At 45.3% G+C, this 22350-nt stretch overlaps 1 protein-coding gene across 1 annotated transcript in view; it reads left to right on the top strand.

Moving 5' to 3' along the window:
- The window catches only part of Grap2 (GRB2 related adaptor protein 2), a 72691-nt gene continuing 50341 nt past the window's right edge, over window positions 1–22350 (top strand). Inside the window, exon 1 of the mRNA XM_038342518.2 lies at window positions 1–216. The gene's annotated coding sequence lies outside the window, so the exon portion shown is untranslated. The remainder of the gene's footprint in view (window positions 217–22350) is intronic.

The raw sequence follows: 22350 nt of genomic DNA, 5'->3' as shown, positions 1-22350 counted from the left end.
GGAGAGCAAGAGGTCGGGAGGAGGAAGCTGTACTGATGGATCTGGGGCTTGCACCCTGCTTCCGTGTGGTGCTCAGGCGCCAGCCCGAGGCAAACCTGTACCCTGAGGTGCAGTAATCCTGACATTTGACTGCATCTCCCCACTGGTACAAGGCGATTCTAATAACTCGTTGTCAAAGGCAGGAAGATATACACCCAACCTCTTCGCTTCCAAAAGGTATGTCCTGCAGCGTGGGTGCACGCCCTCTTTCTTGAGCGCTTTTAAGGTTCTGTTCTCCATGAGCCAAATGAATCAAGGGCGAGCTGGTCTTACTGGTTTTTCTAAACTTTGCTGTTAATACTTCAGTCGGTCAGCCCATGTCTCGTCCAGGTGGCTATGTTGGTAGTGATAGGATTCGGCTTCTGGCAAATGAATTAGAGAAAACTAGATCTTTACTCGGCTCGTAGCAATTAAAAACAAGTCTGGGAAAGACTTTGGATGTTGGGGTCACAGAAGTAAACTTGCCCTCCAATGGTAAAGGGTCAGCGTTTAAATAAAATTGAGGAGTCGGAGGTAGCAGAGGAGTGAGCATCAGTGAATGGAGCCCAGAGTTGGAGGTCATGAGCTGCCTCTTGGTCAATTTCTCCACCAGTTTCAACAGCTAGTTCTGGTGGTGTTTGCTCTCTTTATGAAGAACACTGGTTTGGATTCTTTTAATGAAAGAAAACTTCCCATGGGATGATACAAGGACAGGATGTTGTCTATCTTTGTCTCTTTATTAATAGTTTTGTGGCATCTTTAAGGCCATCTCTAGTTTCTGCTGCTGTCGCCATCTGTTCCAGAATATGAGGAAGGGATGCAAAGACCAGGTTTTCACTAACCTAAAAAATGACCGCATCTACTTACCTCAAATGTGGCCTCATTAATAAAGCATATGTAACAATTTGCATATTATTAAAAGTTCATATCCATAGTCAAATTAAAGGGGGCTGCTGAGGCTCTAAAACACCATAGGAATAAAGCAATCATGAGCCCACAGTGTCAGAAGGTAGGGAATGCCAATGGAAGAGTCTCACATCTGGGTAGATTTATCATAAACTGCTGGTTCTCTAGTGAGGCCCTTTGTTTTATTTTTCTCTACATGTTTGATTTCAGAAAGAGAATTTAGTTTAATGTGGTCTCCTTCAGTGACTCAACATGGCTTACAAAGCTTGATATTCATGGGATACTTTTAGAGAGGCCCTCTTAGACGGGCAGTCACTATTAAATTGCATCTTTTCCATGCCAAGCTTTTACACTTCTGACTTGAGGCATTTTTGAGAACTTTTGTTATGGTTTTATGTAAAAAGGAGGCAGCCCCACATCACTGAAGAAAACCGCCCTATGAGACTCAACTCGGACAGTCTCCCACACAGTAAGCTGTAATCTTATTCTCCCTAGATTGTAATAGCTTTCGTCTTTATAAATGACTTTACTGAAGCCGAGGGGAAGGAGGTGATTGATCTACTCAATATGAAGAAGTGTTCTTTGGTGCTAACAATAGCTTCCCTGTCTGAGACCTTGGGTTGTTTTATATCTACCACATAAGGGCACCATAAAAATAAAAGAGTTAGCGTAAATACCATGTACCTCAGGGAAAGGCACTATGAAAATGCATAATGGGAGCATTATTATTTCTCTAAATCTTGGTCACTTTTCTTCCTCTCTCTTGTACAAAACGCATCTCTCTTGCTGCCCAGAGCCATCTCTTTTGGAACCATTGGCTTCTGGAAAAGCTGCTGGTGACCCTGATTTCCATGTATTTATTGATTCCCAGAGAGTAACACCTGCTGGCGCTGGGGACTCAAAGGGCTCATGACTGAACTTGAGCCAAACTCGCTCCTTTTCCTGGCTCTAGAAACAAATATGTCATTAAGTGTGATCCCATTGGGGTTTCTTAACTAAGTCACAGTTGCTGCTGGGTTGATTCAAGGGTCAAAATCTTTAAGCTCCCATGAAGCAAGCTCAAAATTTGTTGAAGGGAGTCAGCCAGGAAGCTCAGCAAGCAAAGGTGTTTGCCACCAAATCTAACACACTGAGTCCAGACATCCATGGTGGAAGAAGAAAGCCCATTCCACAAATTGTCTTTCAACACTACACTCATGCCATGGCACATGGTGCAAGTGTAAAGAATAGAATAAAATAATAATAAACAGATATTTTTAAAGTTTAAGAGTAGTCACTTAGTGTAGTTATTTGAATCAAAAGGTAAAATAGTCTAGCCCCATTTTGTATCACTAAAATCTTTGCTCCTCATATCTCTTATGTAGAGGGGTCTCAATCTCGTGTGTCTCTGTCTTTTTTTATTATTGTATTTTGATACTGTTTGAGAATTTTCATTCAGCAAACATTTCGCTAGCATTTATTGAGCCATTGTTTTGTGTCAGTACTAGTGCTGCACTCTGGTGCCAAGATATCCAAAAAGTTCACATTGGGTTTCAATACTCTTGAGCCAATAAGGATTCAGTAAATAATTTTTAAAAGTAGTTTTCTTTTTTAAGTATATAAGCATAGTCCAAAGTTTTAGAGAATTTAATGAAACCACAACAGCATACACAACGATGGAAACCTCCTTTGCTCTCCAAAGACGTTAGGCACATGACTCATGAGGCAAGTGAATTTCCGTACAGAGTCAAGCTGGGCATGGTGGCACGTGCCTACAGTCCCAGCACTTGGGAAGCAGAGGCAGGAAGCTTGGTGCAAGTTCAAGGCCAGCTAGAGCTATACAACAAGACCCTATCAAGAAAATTTACAAATTTAACGAAAAGCTAAAATGTTAAACTTGCCCTACTTTGGTTTACTAACATAACCTTTTCCACACTTGTTCTGTCCTCTGTGATGCTCTCTGAATTTCTGGTAAGCTGCAGATGAATGACAGTTCACTACTGAATAATTTAGTTTACACCCAAAACAAGAACATTCTCCTATATAACCACAATGCCATCACTATGGCTACAAAGGTAGACATTCTTAATATCTACTACCTAAAGACTGGTCCATATTACCCTTCCCATTTTGCCCCCAGCTGTCACCTATAACATTATTTCAAAAAACCAGAATCCAACCTTTGTATCTCTCAACTCAGCACTGGACTTTGTTTTCTGAGTTAGGCCAGCGATCTTGCACAAATGCCCCACATTCTGAATTGGCTGTTGCCTTGTGGCTCGTCTGTCACTTCTTGGCTTCTTGCCTTTCACATAATCTCCATCTTAGGACTAAAAGCACAGTGAGACCAGTGTTTACATGTACTCATTTACTCTGTGTGTACATGTATGGATGCACGTGTAACAGCACACAGGTGGAAGCCGGAGGGTAACTTGCGAGAGCCAGATCTCCTTTCCTAGCGAGTGGGATTCGGGGATCAAACTCAGGTTGTCAGGTGTGGCAACAAGCGTCTTTACCCACTCTAGCCAGCTCGTGTCAGGATTCTGGTTGGACACTTTTCATAAGATGCCACAGGGTGCTCCGTATTGCATCATATCAGGAGGCACATAATTCTGGATTGTTTTCACCATTTACAATGCCAAATCTGATCCTGGCTCTGGGCATTGATTTTGCTCTAGGGATCACTCTCTCTCTCATTATAAAAGTGCCTGTTCCATCTGACAATTAACAAGGAATCAAGAGGGGTTGACACTCTGGCGCTGTGCTGACATCCTAGTCCCAACTGCTTCCTTCTGATGATTTAGGTCCTAGTCTTTGCCTAAATCAATATTCCATCAGTGCTCATTATCTATTTTTAATATACTTTGAACATGTGTAAGATGTGAGCACTCGTGACAGAGGCTGTAGATATGCTGCCTGCATAAATTCACACAGCAGTAATAATAATGTTACACTGGCCGAGAGCTTGCTGCAGAGCCAAACAGCCTAAACCTGAGCCAGGCTTCCACGTGCTGAGTGAACTGAGTGAAATTCAGTCTGTTTCTTGAGCTGTGATGAGGGTGCTAGTGGGGTTGTCTGAGGATTGGATAATTTAGCCACGTTTCCAAACAGTGTGTCGCTGGTGCTGTTGCCACTACTGCCTCGTGGCTAATCTGCTACCCCACCTCGTACATTGCTTGTGAACTCCACCTCGGGACCCCATGTGCCAGTCTAGCCCTTCACAGGCATGGAATCCGTTACTTCCCCCGTGGCGGTCAAGACAGCCCTAGCAATATCACATCTTCACATATAAGACAATGAAGGTGCAAAGAGGTCAGAATACCTCACAGGAGGCCACTCGCAGCAGAGCCAGGGTTTGATCCCAAGCCGTCTGATTCCAGAGCATTCTCTGTGAAGCATGGCATGTGGAAAGAGGAATGACAGGACAGAATTAAATGGAAATCAGCCAAAAGGGCCGCCCATACACAGGGCTGAAGTTGAAAATTTAGTGTGGCTACCCAAACACATTGCAAGTTTTGGCTTTTTTGATTAAGAATAGCATTCCTAGGAAGCATAGATTTGTATGCTTCCATCACTTAGGAACTTCCTCAAGAAACTTGAGACCATGGAAGAGTTGGAGGTGAGGAAGGGAGAACTCAAAGGCAGGGGCAGGGATGGAAAAGACTAATACAGCAAAGGAGTTATGAAACCTCGGAGCCGCAGGGCAGAACATGATATTTTGATAGAGTCGGGGGGGGGGAGGGGTCCTTCTCACTTTTCACACTGCTGTACTGTAAAAGATTTTATCCCTGAAACACTGATGTAGAAGCCTTGTCCAATTCATAAAAGCCATACTGGGTTTCCTCGGAGGAAGATGGATGTCTGCTGTTGGTAGTAGTGCCGGTGGCTGGTTATCTCAGGCACTCCGACTTTGCCTAAGTCAGTCTGTGACTTCAGAAACACACAGTTTTATCCAGAAAAGGCTTCCCTGGCTAGGGAATGGTCCCAGCCTTCATTAGCATATGAGCGGCTTCAGGGCTGTGTCGGTCTTATCTGCCCCTTAATTGCTGTTATGGAAGGCTCTCAAGTGTAATTTTCTAAAGAGAACTAAAAAAAAAGTGAGTAGACAGAATCCAGCATTATTAAAGCTTTTCTGCATTCCTAGGGCCATCATTGCTAAGCTGCTTTTGCATTTTCATGTTTTTTTAATGAAAAGCAGCCTAATTGATCAATTGGTCAGAAAGAATACTTTTCCATTTGTTTTGGGCTTTGTAATCCCTACCCCCACCCCTCAGCCTTTCAGAACCACGGGTTTAATGTGTCAGCGTAGAAATGGTTTATGATTTGAGTCTTTTTGTCTAGTGCTTTATGGGAAAATCGTAGACACAACTGCTGAGAACTCTGTGGGAACTCAGTCAATAATGAAGAGATCGTTCTCTTCTTAAATCTGAATTTCAGGAAGAACCTCAATAACCAAGACGTATTATCAGGGGAGAAAACAAATCAGGGGAGAACCTGGTTGATTTGTAGCTGGAGATTTCTGTCCATCATTTTATAAGTTGGAGATTTAGTCCTCGGTAAAGGAGTAAAGTGTGAAGTCAAGGTGAGGGAGATGGCTTGGTGGGTAAACTGCTTGATAGAGAAGCATAAGGCCCTGAGTTTGGATTCCCAGCATGCCTGGTTAGGGTGGTCAAGGCAGGAAAATCCTTGGGGCTTGCTGGTCAGCCAGCCTATCAGAATCAAACTTCATGTTCAGTGAGAGACCCCCGTCTCTAAATAAATAATATAAATAGGATAAAGAAAAGTAGTTGATTAAAAAAAGGCACCTGATGTTAACCTCTGTAAACCACACGTTTGTATACACACACACATATACATACATACACACACACACACACACACACTCAACTGAAAAGCCTCTCTTCCCCTGCATAGACCTGTTACCAAAAGGTGTTTTATTTAACCAGTAAGTCGTTGCAGCAAGCAGAGTTCAAACATACATTAATGCAGCGCACAATGCCTGTCTGCTCTCTAGGCGCTACCATACAGTTCACGAGCTTCGGGCAAGGGGCTGGAGGTTGAAACACACAAAGACTCACAGACAGAGAGACAGAAACACGGACCTCTAGTTACTGGTAAGAAGCCCTCTTTTCAATAGCCCCATCGAGGCTTATACACCCAACAGTCAAGTGGGCCAACAGGTGTAAACCTTATCCTCTGATCCTCAAGGCAACACGTGCTCGTGAAGCAGAGCTGGTAAACAACTTTGGCACAGCTTTCAGTAACTCAAATCAGAAGGAAAGTAAAGATCTCTAGCAGGGAAGAGCAGCTGGAGGCCAGGACTCCAAATGGTCCCAACACATTAAGACTAGGAAAACTGGCAAATTTCAACACCTTATGTATCAACTTTTTAATTGCATGCAAATAACACTGATACCCTCAGCACCAGCTTCTCGGTGGTGGGAGAGGCAGGGAAGCGACATGTCATGGGGGGGGCGTGTTCTACTCAGCCTCCTGCTGGCTCACAAAGATTTTTCCCTAGTGTCTATTCATAGAAGCCCAACAAGAAAACTCTAGATTTATTTTACTCTGAGCCCAACAGGATTTTAAAAACAGGTTTCTGAACACTATCTCACTTGATCTAGGTGAGGTCTTCAAGGCAGATAAACCACAAATCTTACCTCTAACTTTGCAGAGAGGGAAAAGCAGTTTAAACGTCCTACTCAAGGTGATTTGGCCGATATCTGCTGGGACTTACACTCCCCCACTCTTGCATTGTTCTGGTCAAGTTCTTCTCCTGTGGCAGGAGCCCTCGCCCAGCTTCTGCAGATCTGAATTGGCTCTACCTAGGAGAACCAGCTATTTGACCTTCAGCAGGTCACACCTCCCTTCTCTGGGCCTCAGCTTCCCCTCTAGTCAAGAGAGAGGTCATAGCATGTGGTCTCTGGCACCCTCTGGTTTTCCAGAGAGAACTAAGTATTCCACTGGGAACAGATAGTAAATGACTCTTTCTGCTCTCCACCGTAAGAGCCCTCAACCCTTCCCTGTGAGTCCTGAGAGCTGTCGTCTGTTTCTGTCTTGATGGATTCCTTTGCAAGATCTGGATCTTATTAGGAACAATAAATATCAGTAGTGCCTTTGCAGGCCACTGTGTGTCATTCTGCCGGGCCCCTCATTTGCTACAGGGCTATTTTCCAGCAATTATCTTCCGACCCCGTGCTCTGCAGCTCACTATGTTGTTCTCCCTCACGGGCGGTTCAGAGTGCAGCATGGACATAAGTAATGCTGATGGACTTATTTAGAGCCGATAGACCCTGTCCTGCTGAAGAGCTTGTTCCTCTGGAAGGACACAATGCCTTCCGCATGATTTTTCATTAAGATGTATATCCTTGGGGCTGTGACGATGGCTCAAGTTGGTAAAGTACTTACCACACAAGCCTCTGGACCTGAGCTCAGATGCATAGGACCCACGGAAAAAAAAAAGGTTAAGTGTAGATGTGTGTGCCTATAATCCTGGTTCTGGGAAAGGAGAGATAAAGAAGCCATGGAGCTCGCTGGTTAGCTGGTTTTGCTGAATTAGTGATCTCTAGGCACACTGAGAGACCCTGCCTCAAAAAGTAAGGTGGAGAGCAATTGAGGAAGACACTGACATTGACCTCTGGCCTACACACACACACACACACACTCACACCTGGACATGTTCATGCCCCCCCCCAACATACATATATCTTTTAATATCTCTGAAATATTCTAGGCAGTTGGAGAATCATGAACTCTCATCTTAAAAGCCCCGAGACAAGAAAGGACATAGAGATCCCTTCCCCAGGGAAGGGCCATTGGCCCAGACAGGCTGATTGGCCACAGAGGTGACTGCCTATATTTGTGATTTGCCATTTATGGTGAGAAGTCAAGGTTGTGTTTCTCAGTCCTGCTTTTCAAAGTTTCTAACTTGGCTTTAGGCCGTGGGGTCATGTCCACACCTTCCAAATAAATAGGTGTGTAATTTGTTCCGCGCCAGGCCCTGGGCCTATCAGAGAGACACTGCACCCTACAATGAGAGCAGCGGAGCAGGAATGAAGCTCCTGGACGTTGTGCTGTATTCTCAGCCTCTCAGATGGCTCAGGGGGGCCTCATCCATTGCTCCTGTCCTTGGACAAAGTGACACTGTTCTTTAACCCAACACACAGGAGATTCTGGAAGATTCAGATTCATGCATGACCTCCCAAAAGCTTTTGTGTATCTTTTCTGGACTGCAAAACAAGAAACATCTCATTGGGAAAATGCCTCTGACATTACTTTCTTATGTAAACAAACTCATTCTGTGGCATTTTGATTTCTTAGATCAATAGTTATAAATAGACCACAATACATTTTATGAACCAAGGATCATATAGCACTTTAACACTCAGTACCCCACAAATATCCAAATAAATAAAGGGCAGCCGTGAAGTGAAGGAGCCTCCTGGCTAGAGAGAAGTCCCTGGTGCCTGGAAGAAGAGAGAGGCGACTTTTAGACAGACTAGTTCTCTGCAACATGGATGGGCGACTTCTATCTGAAAATGAGATGTAAGGAAGTAAGATGTACCCCACAGCCGACTTTGTCCACTCACATTATAACATGAACCGAAGGGCTGGTTTGGTTATTAGCATCAAGAGAGTAGCTGCGGTGCTTTGTCATGTAGATGTCATAAAAGGTGCCTGTCCAGGTACTTCAGTTCATCTTTTGGCTGCCATCTACAGAAATTCCCTCAGTCTCTTGTTGCTCAGGACCCATATGAACTGAAACCATTTAGGAGGATAAAAATCAAAACCATGAAAGAGTCCTCTTCACTGGAGAACGAATAATCCCCAGGAAGGCAGAAGTGGAAGAAACCGCTATCGTAGTGCGAAGTCCATGACTAGGAGACCAGAGAAAATGGCTGAAGTGGGGATTTTTAGGGAAGGTTTCTAGGAGGCATACTTGAGGGCGGAAGGAGGCTCTGATGTATCCAGAAGTATGTGTGTCTGTGTGTGTGCGCATGTGTATGTGTGCACGTGCGTGCGTGTGTGTGTGTGTGTGTGTGTGTGTGTGTGTGTGTGTGTGTATGCACGTAGGTCAGGGGTTGACATTGGATGTCTTCCTCAGTTACTTTCTACATTTTTTTAAATTTTATTATTTACATATGTGTGTGTGTCTCCAGGTGTGCACACATGTATATAGTGCTCGCAGAAACCAGAAGAGGAGCCCTGGAGTTGGAGTTACAGGCACTTGCAAGCCACCCAACATGGGTGCTGGGAAGAGAACCCCAGGCCTCTGCAAGAGCAACAAGGCACCCTTAGCCACTGAGTCATCATCTCTATGACCCACTTTACCTCATTTCTTGAAATAAGATCCCTGGAGCTCACTGACTAGCCAGGCTGGTTGTCCAGCTAGCTCCAGGCATCCCCCCTGCCTCTGCTCCACCCAGTGCTGGGATTACAGACTCCATGCCTGGCTTTTATGTGGATCTGAACTCGGGTCCTCATGCTTGAGAGACAAGCACTTTACTGCCTGAGCCATTGCCCTGACCCACCCAGAACTTTTTACACATCAAGGGAATTATGAGGAAAATGGGGTGCGATTTGCTGAAAATGTTTGCTTTGCAAGCAAAATATGAGAAGGCCTTCATGAGGTGTTTTGCATTGGGGATCCAGAAATTAAGCTCCGCGCCTGTAAACAACCTGGAGCTCTTTCGCAGAGAAGCCTCTCTTCCCGCTCCATCGTGTCCCTCGGAGCCTTCTTTTCCAGACAGAAATATCCTTGGTTCTTCTAATGCCTGGGATGCAGTTTTGCATGCTGCCGTCATTTGAAGTGGTCCTCTCCGCAAGGATTCCAATTTAGAAACCCTTCTTTAGCCAAGGTGCCCAAAATGGAACGGAGCTCAGACAGTACAAATAGCCCAGGGTGATCCTTCCCTGAACCTTCTCCCTCGACTTCTATTAATACGGCCGTGACGGCATTCGCCTCGGTGGTAATTATGTCACACTGCTGACTCATACTGAAAGTGTGGTCAGCTAGAAGCCCTGAGTTCTCGTGTGTTGCTGCTATGATCTTTCTTGTCCCCGCTTCCCCCCTCCCTTTGAGTGAGTGTGTGAGAGAGAGACAGAGACAAAGAGAATGAGCACTAGGCACAGAGCTTTAAAAGTGACACTTACCCTTGTTACATTTGATCATGGTGATAGCAGCCTGTCAGAACATTCCAGAATGGGTAGATTAGCCCTCCCTCCCTCGAGGGAAGAGAATACTCACCAGCCAGTGTAGCAGCATGGCTAATCTCATGCTGGTCCCTGGCCTCAAAGGCGTTAGAACTGTATTCTCCTTCCTCTCTGTAAATCGTCTGCAGCCCTGGAGAAACCTCTACCTTTAGACATGCTGGGACCTCACTGTAAAACAGTACAAAATGTGACGGGCCGTTTCCTTCCCGAGGTTACGCAAAGACTTAGGTGTGTACAAAACCTAAGTCAATGTTAACTCAGGCAGTGTGGTATGAGAGGAGGAAAAATCGTGTACCCTTATTATGACAGCTAGTGGGCACTTATTTGTGTGACCATTTTAAGGATATGACTGGGTTATCCAACTTGGTGTTGTAATAAGATTGTGTGGGGTTAATACAGTTTCTGAGTAAAATCACCTGCTGTCTGACTAAAGGCTATAAGGCCTTTCTTCTTTACCAGATTGATTGGAGGTGACTCTTGAATAGTTGAAAGAACACGTGACTCGGGAATAACTTTCATTGAACCAGGGCCAAAAGCACAATCTCTCTACTCTTTAATTTCCATGATTTCTTTGTCAGGTTCCTGGAGACTCTCTCCAACATTACTGAGGATTCTAGACTTACAAGAAAATGGGCAGCAGTCGGAAGGTAGAGGCATGGTGGTCCACATAGCAAGTTCACACCAGCCAGGGCTACACAGTGAGACCCTGTATTTAGGGAAAGGGTTTATGTGAAAAGAGAACTGCAATCTCTTTCTCCTATGTGTGCGTACATGGGTGTCCAGGTGTGCATACGTGGATGTCCAGGTGTGCATACATGGGTATCCAGGTGTATAAGCATACATAGGTGTGCAGGTGTGCATACATGGGTGTCCAGGTGTACATACATGGGTGTCCAGGTATGCATATGTGGGTATCCAAGTGTGCATACATGGGTGTTCAGGTGTGCATACATAGGTATCCAGGTGTGTATACATGGTTGTCCAGATGTGTGTACATAGGTGTCCAGGTGTGTGTACATGGGTGTCCAGGTGTATGTACATGGGTGTCCAGGTATACATACATGGGTGTCCAGGTGTTTGCAGATGTGCATGTGTTTGAGGAGGCTGGAGGTTAATGGCAGATGGCTTCCTGAATTGACTTCTTCCCCTTATAGTTTCAGACAATTTCTTGCTGAATCTTGACTTACCAGTTTGGCTAGACTGGCTGGCCATCATGCCCTTGGAGTTCTTTTGTCTCTGCCTCCCTAGTGCTGGGATTTCAAAAACAGGCCGCCATGCCCAGCCCTTTGCATGGGTTCTGAGAGACCCACTGAAGGTCCTCATTCTTGTGGAGCAAGGGCTTCACAGACTTGGCTCTAACCAAGAACTGTAATACCTTAAGCAATGAAACATCTAAACTTGGGCTAGAGAGAGGGCTCAACAGTCAAGAGGCTGGTCTTCCAGAGGATCCAGGCTCAATTCCCAGCACCCACATGGCAGCTCACAACCATCTGTAACTCCAGTTTCAGTGTCTTCTTCTGGCCACTGTAGGCACTAGGCATACATGTGACACACAGACATATATGCGAACAAAACACTCATACACATAAAACATGTACACACACACATATGTATATACGCTCTTCCCTTGGTCTAGGATGTGGTTCGTGGCAGAGCACCACCCTGGCATGCTCAAGGCCCTAGGATTCCATCCTCAGCACTGAAGAGGAAAAAAGAAAAAAAAATCCAAACTGCATTACAGAAAAATGGACTAAATAATACAAACTTTAAACTGAGAGGCCTTCTCCACTCCTTCCCCTCTTGGCCCATCCTACGCCTGCCATCTTCTGTTAGTTGCAACACATGGACAACAAACACCTTGAGCTTCGGGAACTGTCAGACTCCCGGAAACCCCTGAAAGTCTTAGCAAACTAGAAATCTGAAGATCATCACTTTAGACTGAAACACGGAGCTCATGGGTAACTTATACAATATTCAAGCTAATGCAAGTGTCGATTGCAAAACTGTAGTGTGGAGCTGCGGGCTGCGTTCCCGCCGCCCAGCTTTCTGCCTCCTGGCTAGCTTAACACGCGAAATAACATCACACAAATTGTATTCTTTTAAACACTGCCTGGCCTATTATTTTCTGCCTCTTTCTCACATCTTGCTTTAACCCATTTCTAATAATCTGTGTAGCACCACAAAGTGGTGTCCTACCGGAAAGATTCTAGCGTACTTCCATCTTGGGCTGGAGCTTCATCATGTCTGGCTTCTCTCTCTGAGGAGAGGCATGGCGGTCTGACTAACTTAGGAGAGGTGTGGCATCTTACTGATCCTTCTACCTCACTTCCTCTTCCTGTTCTGTCTACTCCACCCACCTAAGGGGCGGTCTATCAAATGGGCCAGGCAGTTTCTTTATTAGCCAATGAAATCAACTCAAACAGAAGACTCTCCCACATCACAAAACGTCCCGTGAACAGTTGACTTCGTGGCAGAATGGTGCGGGGAACATCCCCACTTCTCTAGCCTGTCATTCTGCACACTTTAACCTTGGTCTGTCTTTGAAGCGCTCCATGGTCTCACCTTCAGCTCTCACAGGAGATTGGGACCCAGAACCTTGGTGCTTGATGCAGCATTAGTTACCTGCGAGCCAGAGAGAAAAGATCTGAAGTTAGTTCCCGCCAATGAGCCAGAAAATAAATAAATGAATTAAAAGAGAGGCTCTCGGTCTCTTTTCTAAACCTCCTGAATTTGACTTTGAATTTCAAAAACCTTTTTGCCTTGACTCCTGTGTACAGTAGCATCTGGGAAGGCCAGAGGTAGGGAGAAGAGATTTCCTCTGGGTTTGCCCACACTGCATTCTGACACAGTTTACCCCTGAGGCATTTTTGAGAGTATGCAGAGTCATTAGTAATACAACGTTACCAGATTTAAACGTTTCCAGCATACACAGCCTTTTCTTAAGGTGTCTATCACTGGCTTTCAAATCTCCTTGCCCTACTAGGTCTGTGCAGATCACATGTTCCCACAACCCAGCCCCAGGAGGGATGCTTGACAATGACAGGAGATACTTCCGGTTGTCATCATCCGGATATGGGATACTGCTGGTGGATGGAAGCTGGAGATGTCGTGAAGTTGCACTGCACAAAATGGTCCCCCCCACCCCAGTTGCTGGCTTAGATGTCAATGGCAACAAGGTTGAGAAACCCTTCTGTAGAGGTGTGTGGTTTCTAGGGCATTCCTGGGTACATGCTTGGGAAGATAGAGCCATGCATACAACCAGGCAAAGAAAAACAAACTGGCAGTGGCCAGAGTCATGTTGGAGGCTTGGGGACGGGGCAGAGAGTGCAAAATCCTACTCCAGGTAAGAGGCAGCTAGGACAGGTGGTACCCAGTGTTCTATGCACAATCAGTTTAGGAAGCAGGGCTGGGGTTCAGGGACTAGATGCCAGGGGATTGCTACAGAATGGCTGGGGTGGGGTAAGCTGGAGAGATGGAGAGGGTGGCAGGTAGTAGAATGGATACTTTCTTATGATCCCAACATCCTGTAAGGCCTGGAAGACAAGAGGGTGTGTTGAGCATTATCAGGGAACAGCAGGAGGGATTTCAGGTAAATCCAATAAGAAGAGACAAGGAAGGAGCAGAATCCCCTGGCTAAAACTGGGCTACCTCAAAGCCACACCAGCTGCAGAGGGTGACCTGTGGCAGGGTCAACAGAGCGTTCAGCTCCAGTGAGCTTCTTAAAATCCTCCCCATCAGTGAGAGGCTTCTGCTGAGTCCACAGTACTGTTGACTTGCAGGAAGGGGTCGAGTACTCCCAGCTATGGAGAAAGGCAGCCAGGAAGCAAGCTGAATCCTGACCCTGGCTACTGAAAAACCAGGTCGGTTCCCTCCAACAGGGAAGCTAAGACATTTTAAAAAGATGGTCTCCCCTTCAGCCTTTAACTTTGCAGAGAAAGATTTCTCAAGGACCCGTGGGTTCCTTAGAATCCATCCAAGTCACCACGATGTTCCCATTTCCAACCCCCACATTCCCCTCCCCAGAACAGCTTTCTTTCGTCTTTGCCAACACCACCTCCACTACGCCCCACCCAAAAGCCCCTACCCCTTGGTCACGTTACAGAATCACCGTGCCATTTCCTTGCTGCCCCAAGTGTCTCTCGCCAACCTTTGCACCCCTTCGTGACCCTCTGGGCCCCCTCGGAGTTTTGCCTGCCTACGAATGTTACCACCAAAGCATACTTAATAAATGCATCCTGTGTGCAGACAGCCTCTTCGGCCGTGGAAAGTGAAGAGAGAAAAGAAAAGAGCATTCACAGTTTTGCTGGGTTTTATTCTGGAGTCTTCCTCCAGGGAGTTGCGGCTCCTGGCTGAGTTTACAGTCTAGCCGGTACAGTCATCCTTAGGCTAAATTCCACTGCAACATCTCGATTGTCCTGCAAATGTTTCCCTGTGACCCTCCTCTAAGGATAGAAGAGTTCGCTGTCCTCAACAAAGGCTCTGATGTGAATTTCGCTGTAAATAAACCGGAGATCAATGCATTTGCTCGGGCTCTGGAGACAGTACTCTACTCACTACCATGTGGGTTTTGATTCAAATGAGCTGCAGAGGGATTTGTTCGGCTGAATTCACTCTCCGGCAACTGGATTAATCTCATTTCATATCATGTTTCTAAGTGGGAAAGTAAACTGATTTTCAGCAGTCTAAATGGTATGTTGATGCTGCCAACATCCATCAGATTTATCCTGGCTAAACTGCAGCTCTAACAGTGTTCTGATTGTCTTCCCTTCCACAAGGCAGTTGCCAAAGTGCACCACTTTAGGATGGGCTTTTTATGACAGATGAAATGTTCTGAAATAAGACCGAAGGCAGATACATCAAACAGATGAGCACACCTCTCTGGGCAGATCCTGAGGTCCAGTCCTTGGGATCCTAACAGGATTTTTTTTAAAAAAATTTGTTCTTTTTTAAGAGTTTTTTAGTGGTGGTCCACACCTGTAATCTCAGCACTTGGGAGGTACAGGCAAGGCGGATCAGGAGTTCAAGTCCAGCCTGAGCTAGCAAGCTCACAGTCAACTGGGGGGACTCGCAGTGTCTGTGTTGGGTTGTCTCCTTCCATTTCTCCTGAATTGCTGGCTCCACCGGCTAGTGCTTCTAGCATAAGGCGACTGAGGCTTTCTCTGGTGGGTGCGTTTATAACCAGCAGTGCTGTCGAAGGGTAGAGCTTGTGAGGGTGCGCCTGGGATGGCGCGGCGCTGTTAGATGGAGCAAATGTAATAATGGGTATAAAAAAGCAATTTGTAAAACTGCAACATGCGCTCCAAAAAAAAATTATTGCTGTATTATACAACTTTACGGTTTAGAAGGGCACTGGATGATATATAAAATTCAGCAAGGCTCCCTCCATAGCCCAATTGAAATAGAAAATTATGGAATTTGGGACACTGACCTTTCCATCCATACGCTGCAGGCTTCTCAACAGTTTGTACAACGAAAGCACAGCACGGAGCTGAGGACACACGGTCCCGAGGAACTCTGCTCCTGCTTGAACTCCCCCAGGACCCCCCACAATCCTTGACAGTCTTCCAGGGCTAGCTAGCCTCAAGTCCTCTTCCCAGTGCTCTCCAAGATGGAAAGGTTCTCTCTGTCCTGATGGTCTTGTCAGTCTTAGGTGACAGGTGAGCATATGCGTGCCACTTCTGAATCAGCTGTGATATACCTGATGCTCACAGAGGTCTCTGTGCCTGCCACAGCCCTTAAAGCCCCCCCACCGTCCTGCTGTGCCACCCCGAATGGAGGTATAGACAACAGCCCAAATCAGCGAAAGGGTAAAACTCTGTGACCAAAAAGGTCCTACTAAAGGGCTTGTCCCCAAGAGCTGGTCCTAGATTTGAAAGCCTTTACCTTTACCCCACCTCTGAAACAAACTGGGTCTATGAAATAGATTCCTACAACCCTATGAATAGTGGGGCATGGTGGTGTACACCTTAATCCCAGCACTAGGGAAGGAGAGGCAGGCCAATCTAGGCTATACAGCAAGACTGTCTGGGGAAAAAAAACAAACTAGATGTGGTGGTGTGCATACCTGTAATCCTAGTGTTTGAAAGACAGAAACATAAAGATCTCGGCAATTCAAGGTCAACCTGTGCTATGTAGTGAGTTCCAAGCCAGCCTAGGTTATATAGCAAGACCCTGTCTCAAAACCAAACAAAAATATTATGAACAAAAATGTATCTTTGTGCTTGTCTGTACATTTTCTATTTTTTTGACTGAGCATAAAAAGACCATATCAGATCTAAAAGTTAAAGTTGTGCATGGTTTTATTTTTGTTGTTTTGTTTTGTTTTTTTTTTGTTGTTACTTGATTCTCAGCTATAAAGTTCCCCAAGTTTGAATTGCGAATGTCATTCTTTGCCTCCCAGCTTGGCTAGGGTTTATAGCTAACTGAACATGGCACCCCATGGGATCATGGGCTCTGAGGCTGCACTGCGGCCTTATTGAAAGGAACTTTGCAGAATGTGGGAAAAAAAAAACAAAAACAATACTTTTTAGCACATAAAAAAATCCTGGTACTAACGAAACGACTTAGCAGTTAAAAACATGGACTGCTCTTTCAGAGGACCCAAGTTCAGTTCCCAGCACCCTCGTCAGACAACTCTCAGTCACTTAAGTCCAACTCTAGGGAGTCTGATAGCTCTGGCCTCTGAGGGGACCTATACTCTCTGTCTCCGTGTCTCACTGTATCTCACTCACACACACCACACCATACGCACACACACACACAACACACAACATACACGCACACACACATACCACACACACACAACACACCATACCACACACTCACAACACACACACACGCTCCTTTCCTGGGTGTGATAGTACATCCCTGTAGTCTCAGCACTTGAGAGGCAGAGAATCATAAATCCAGGCCAGCCTGGACTAAGTAACAAGATCCTCTCCACGCACACGCGAGAGTAAATCCTGGAGCTGGTGGTCAGTGTGTACATGTGCATATGCAGGTGTAAGTAGAGGCCAGGGGAAGATGGTGAGAGTCTTCCTTGGTGACTCTTCACCTTATTTTTGAGGCAGAGTCCTTAATTAAGCCTGGCACTCATTGACTGAGCTAGCCCGAGGGTTGGTAAAACATAAGGAGATTCCTGTCTCTCCACCTCCCCAGCAGGTGGATCACAGGCACACTTGGATTTATGGGTGTTGGGCATCATGTTTGTGTAGCAAGCGCTTTAGGGACTAAGCTGCATCCCGTCCCCGGTCCCTATTTTGTTATTTTAATGCATTGGTAAAGCAGATGTTTTATTTTGACCAGGTGACTTTTGAAGGAACCCTCTTTTAAAAGATTAACCATAGTGACTGCCAAGTACCTGATGCGTGCTCCATGCCTGGGTACTCCCAAACAAAGGATAACCTCAGTTACTTAAAACAGCCATCGGCAAGAATGGCTTCTGATTGCTTCTCTTTTGCTGCACATTAGAAATCATTTTTAGAAATGGGAAGTTGGAGAAAAGATCCAGAAGTATCATCATACCAGCATTGTTGAGAGCAGATTGTCATTATGTTGGTAGTGATGGGGTGCACAATCGCGTGAGGGATTTATCGTTGTACTGGATTAGAACTGTGTTGCTACTGTAATAAAGGATTGGCCCAGAGCCCTCATCCCGAGCAGCTTCTGAAGCACGGCTCCTGCCCTTTCAGCAGCATCCCCAGCCCTCAATAATTCCATGTAATACAGTCCTGGCATGCACCCCTAACTGCAAACCCCAGTCAATTTTCCTAACACACCTTCTTCCCACCATCTGCCGTCAGCTTCTTGTTCTCTGACACTCCCCCAAACTCTTCAAATAAGGGAGCTTTTAGTGAGTTAAAAAGGGAAATGCAGAATTACCTAGTTCTCTCAGTATTTTCCATAGTTTTGTTGACTTGAATCAGAACTCTTGAACAGGAATTTGCTTCCTGTGACGTGCAAACCACTGGAACTCGCTTCTGGAGATGTGCTTGTTTTTTTCTCACTGTTCACCTCTAGGTGGGTTTGGAGCTGTTCTTGCCCTACACAGTCTCAGCTATTACCATTGCCCTGTGGCTGTAGAACTCACCACCTGGGTTGTGGTCTCATGGGAAGGCACAGATCAGGCAGAATTGTGAATGCCCTGCCCAAAAAAGAACAGAGAACTCCAAGAAACACCCTTGGCTTTGAGGGAGAAGCTCAGATGGGTAGATTGCTGGTATTTCCTTTCCTCCCTTGCTCATTGGTTTGATGCATATATGGGTTTCAGACATAGAGGGTTTGTGGTTCTCTTCAAAACTGAAAGCAATTCTGTTTTCTCAGAACTGTATGTGTGGCATGGCTGCTGACCCAGCTCTCAGTCAACCAAACCCCAAGAATCTCCTTCTGTCTCGGGCTCCCACAGCATTGAAGCTGTCCATTTATCCACACTACAGCAAACGCCACAAAGAATGAATATTCTCTAGGAGGTACTTAACAAATAAAGGGGAACCGGGGTCCAGGAGAGGTGCTATATATCACTCATGGGTTGTCCAGCCTTTCTTGACTAGCCCACATCTCTTAGACTAACCCTGGAGCTGAGAACTGGAGTTGGGGCCTCACACATACTAGCAAGCACACTACCACTGAGATATTCACTGTGTATTCCCAGTACACCCCCATCCTTTTGAGACAGGGTTTCTCTGCGTAGCCCTGGCTGTCCTAGAACTTGCTCTATAAACCAGGCTGTCCTCGAACTCAGAGATCCTCCTGCCTCTGCCTCCCAAGTGCTGGGATTAAAGGTATGCACCACCACTGCCCAGCCCACCCCTGCTTTTTGAGACTAGGTCTCGTGTAGCCTAGGCTAGCCTGGAAGTCACTATATAGCTGAAGATAACCTCAAAGTTCTGATCCTTCTGCACCATCAAATACAGTTATATGGTATTAGGGGTCAAACCGAAGACTTCATGCCTGCCAGGCAAGCATTTTCCCCACTGAGTTACATTCCCCAGGCCCTGGAGCAGTTCATTTTGTGAGTGGAAAATGGATCCATGCTATCACCTCAGTTATCTCGGAATTTTCTGCTAAGTTTGCAATCAACCACAACTCTTATGAAACCTTCTGTGAATAATAACAGATGATAATAATAAAGTACTTCTGAGATGCCCAAAAGTTATCTTTCTGAGTTCACTGCCAGGCACGTTGATGATCCAACTGAGCTCTGAGTAATTGGCACCTTTGGGAAAGCGCTTGCCTGATCGCCATTCACCTTGTTGGTTAGTCTATAATGTGTCTTAATATGCAGAGTTGTGTTATATAAACAATAATTTTTCATTATTATAATAACATTTTCCCATAATTGCAAAAATATTTCTGACCTGAATTTATTCTTGTCATGGCTATGTGAGCAAGCAGAGTCTTGTTTGCCTGTAAAATATATTAATAATATATTAATTAGCTTCCCAGAGCTGCCCAAACAAGGAACAGGAAAGATTTTTCTAAATCATGGAAACTGAAATAAAGCCAACACTTTATTAATTATAGTTTAGGGACAGTCTCGGAATTTAAGTAGCACAGTATAATTCAGACTTAGCTTTTGAGAGGAGATAACGGAAAATATCACGCAATTAACAAAACACTTATTTAGCATCTAGCGTGGAAAAATTCTGGAAGGTCAAAGAGGCTAAGACATAAAATTGGCCAATTTAATTTTATGGTCATAGTTAAAAGGCAATAAAAGACGAGGTCGTATAAGTGTTTTGATTTAGTGTCAATTAAGTTCAATGTATTGGGTTGAACTGTATGAAACTGATAAAAATCTGACTAATTTTTAACCCCCCCAAAGTAGCTATTTGCTAGGATTCGACCTTATACAAAGATATTTTTGACACACTGTCCCAGTGCCTACAGCATTAAGCTCTTTTTATTTTCCTTATATATCTTTATACTAAATGGTTCATTATTGGTTGAAGCCGCCATTGTAAGAACAGCCGTGGCTAGAAGGTGATCACAGGTCAGGGATTTGGCTCATGTCTTTTTATATTTATTCAGTACTGAGTCACTAATAGCTTACATTATGTAGTTTTAAAGTTTCTGATTATATTAGACCCATCTCTTGATTCTATTTAAGAGTTATTGCTCCTACTACCTACCTTCTGGGTGGCACTCCCCAACCTGACTCTCCAGTGACATTGCTCTTGCTGCTGTCACACATAACCTTCATCCCCTTCCACCCACTGTGCAGAGATGCTCTTCCTGAAAGGCCTCTCTTCAGAAATTAAACTATGTATTCCGCTAAGTGCACCCTCTCAGCTCCTTCAAGGGTTACTGGAGACTTTAGTGCCAAGAATCCATTTTTAGTAGGTTTGGGGATGTTCCCCCTAGCAAATATTAGATTATCTCATTAAAAATGTATCCAGCCAGCTGATAGCAACTACTACAGCAACTAGGGAAGAATTGTATAGTAGTGAACCAAAACTCCGTTTAGTGCTCTGCAAGGGTCAAGTTATAGGAAACAGATTATGTTAAAACAGGGTCATGGGCCATGGGGTCACCATGTGAGAAAAGTCCTTTAAGTCAGGGTCTCTTTTGCATCGTTCCCTGGCATGCAGTCTGTGCCATGTGAAAGAAAACACTCTCCATTGGCTGGTGAGAGTTCTAGAAGGTCAGATGAGCTGTGTTCCTAATTTCTTGTTACATAATCTCTGGCATGCAAGTCAGATCCATGCCAATAAGGGCAGTCTTGGCTGATTAAAGTCAAGTTCTGTTTGTGGACTTGGATCACTAGTTTTGTAGTGTCCGGTTCTGAATTTCCTGGCTGTCGATTTGGGATTGCTTAGGACCATGATTATGAACATACCCTAATAGAGAGCCAGCTCTTTTTTTTTTCCAGGCTCTTATCAACTGCCTTCCCTTTACAATGTGCACATTAACATAAACACAAGTTTAATGCTGACTACCAGATACCATCCAGGCCCTTCCCATGCACTGACCTCTTTAATCTTTCCTACAGAATAGTGTCGCTCTTACAGCCATTTTAAAGAGGAGAAAACAACCACGCAGTGTGGCGCACACCTTTAATCCCAGCTCTCCGGAGGCAAAGGCAGGCTGATCTCTGTGAGCTGAGGCCAGCATAGACTACATAATGAGAATCTGGAGAGAAAGAGAGTGAGAGAGAAACTGAGGCCACAGAAATTATGTGAACTCCTAAAACTCAAGGCTTTAAACAGGGTGTCAGTAATTCATCTGATTAGCCTAGGAACTCAGTGTGAAAAGAGCAAGTGCTTTCCCCAGAAAGTAAGGTCAGAGTGTGACAAGTTAGTGTGGCCTTCTGATGTACCAGTGGGGCTATCAAAGGACTCTTGCTCCAGGAACACTGTGTTTGCTCACACTTGCCACTGCACCTGCAGCCCACACAAGGGACCCATGCACTGCTTCAACTATTTTTGCAAAGTCATATCTAACCCTACATCCTATCACCACCCTGCTGAGGTCCAGACACTGTCTGGAAGGCGATCCCCTCCACCACACCACTTCTTCCCGTTAAGCCCAATAGGCAAGTGCTGATGAGGAGACTTGATTAAAAGAAAATCGACAGAAGTTGTCTCAGTCAACCTGAGAAGTCGGGTGACTCATTCACACCCTTCTTGAGGGGCTCTGTGGGCTGCTGCAGTTCTCCAGAACTGGCCCCAGGCCTCTGCAGCTCAGTGCAGCTCAGCGCTCCATCACTCTGGCTTCCACCCAGCTGATAAATGCTTACGTTTTTGGCATAGACTTCGGAGTTGCCTTTGAGTTATGTGACAAGCTGCCCTGTTCTGTACTGACTGTGACCCCCTGTGTGTATCCCCAAGGCAGGATAAACAAGGCTGCCTTACGAATAAAAAAACAGATAACAGGGAAGAAGATGCTGGCTCTTTGGCCCCTGCAGTAAGTACTATCACTCTGGAGGGAAAGTCAGAATAACGAAATAGGACCCGATCGATGTCAGGTCTTATAAACACATGCATGCATGTGGATGCTGAAACATATAGGTCCTGACAGCCCAAAACAAACCAGAAAAGCAACTTCTGTCTTATTAGAAAAATGAGAATTGGTAAGCCAACTCTCCAGGATAAAGAATGGGAAAGGGAGCAGGGCGACATAGAGTCCCCTGAAGAGAGCACATACATGCATCTCTAGGCATGGCTATTTGGAAGGCTGAGGCACTGAGGCAGGAGGACCACTGGAGTCCAGGAGTTTGAGTCAGCCTATGGGGAA

Source organism: Arvicola amphibius, chromosome 9 (genome assembly GCF_903992535.2).
Source record: "Arvicola amphibius chromosome 9, mArvAmp1.2, whole genome shotgun sequence".
NCBI classification, from domain to species: domain Eukaryota; kingdom Metazoa; phylum Chordata; class Mammalia; order Rodentia; family Cricetidae; genus Arvicola; species Arvicola amphibius.
The sequence above is the reverse complement of the archived record's forward strand: the minus strand, read 5'-3'. Positions and strand labels throughout refer to the sequence as shown.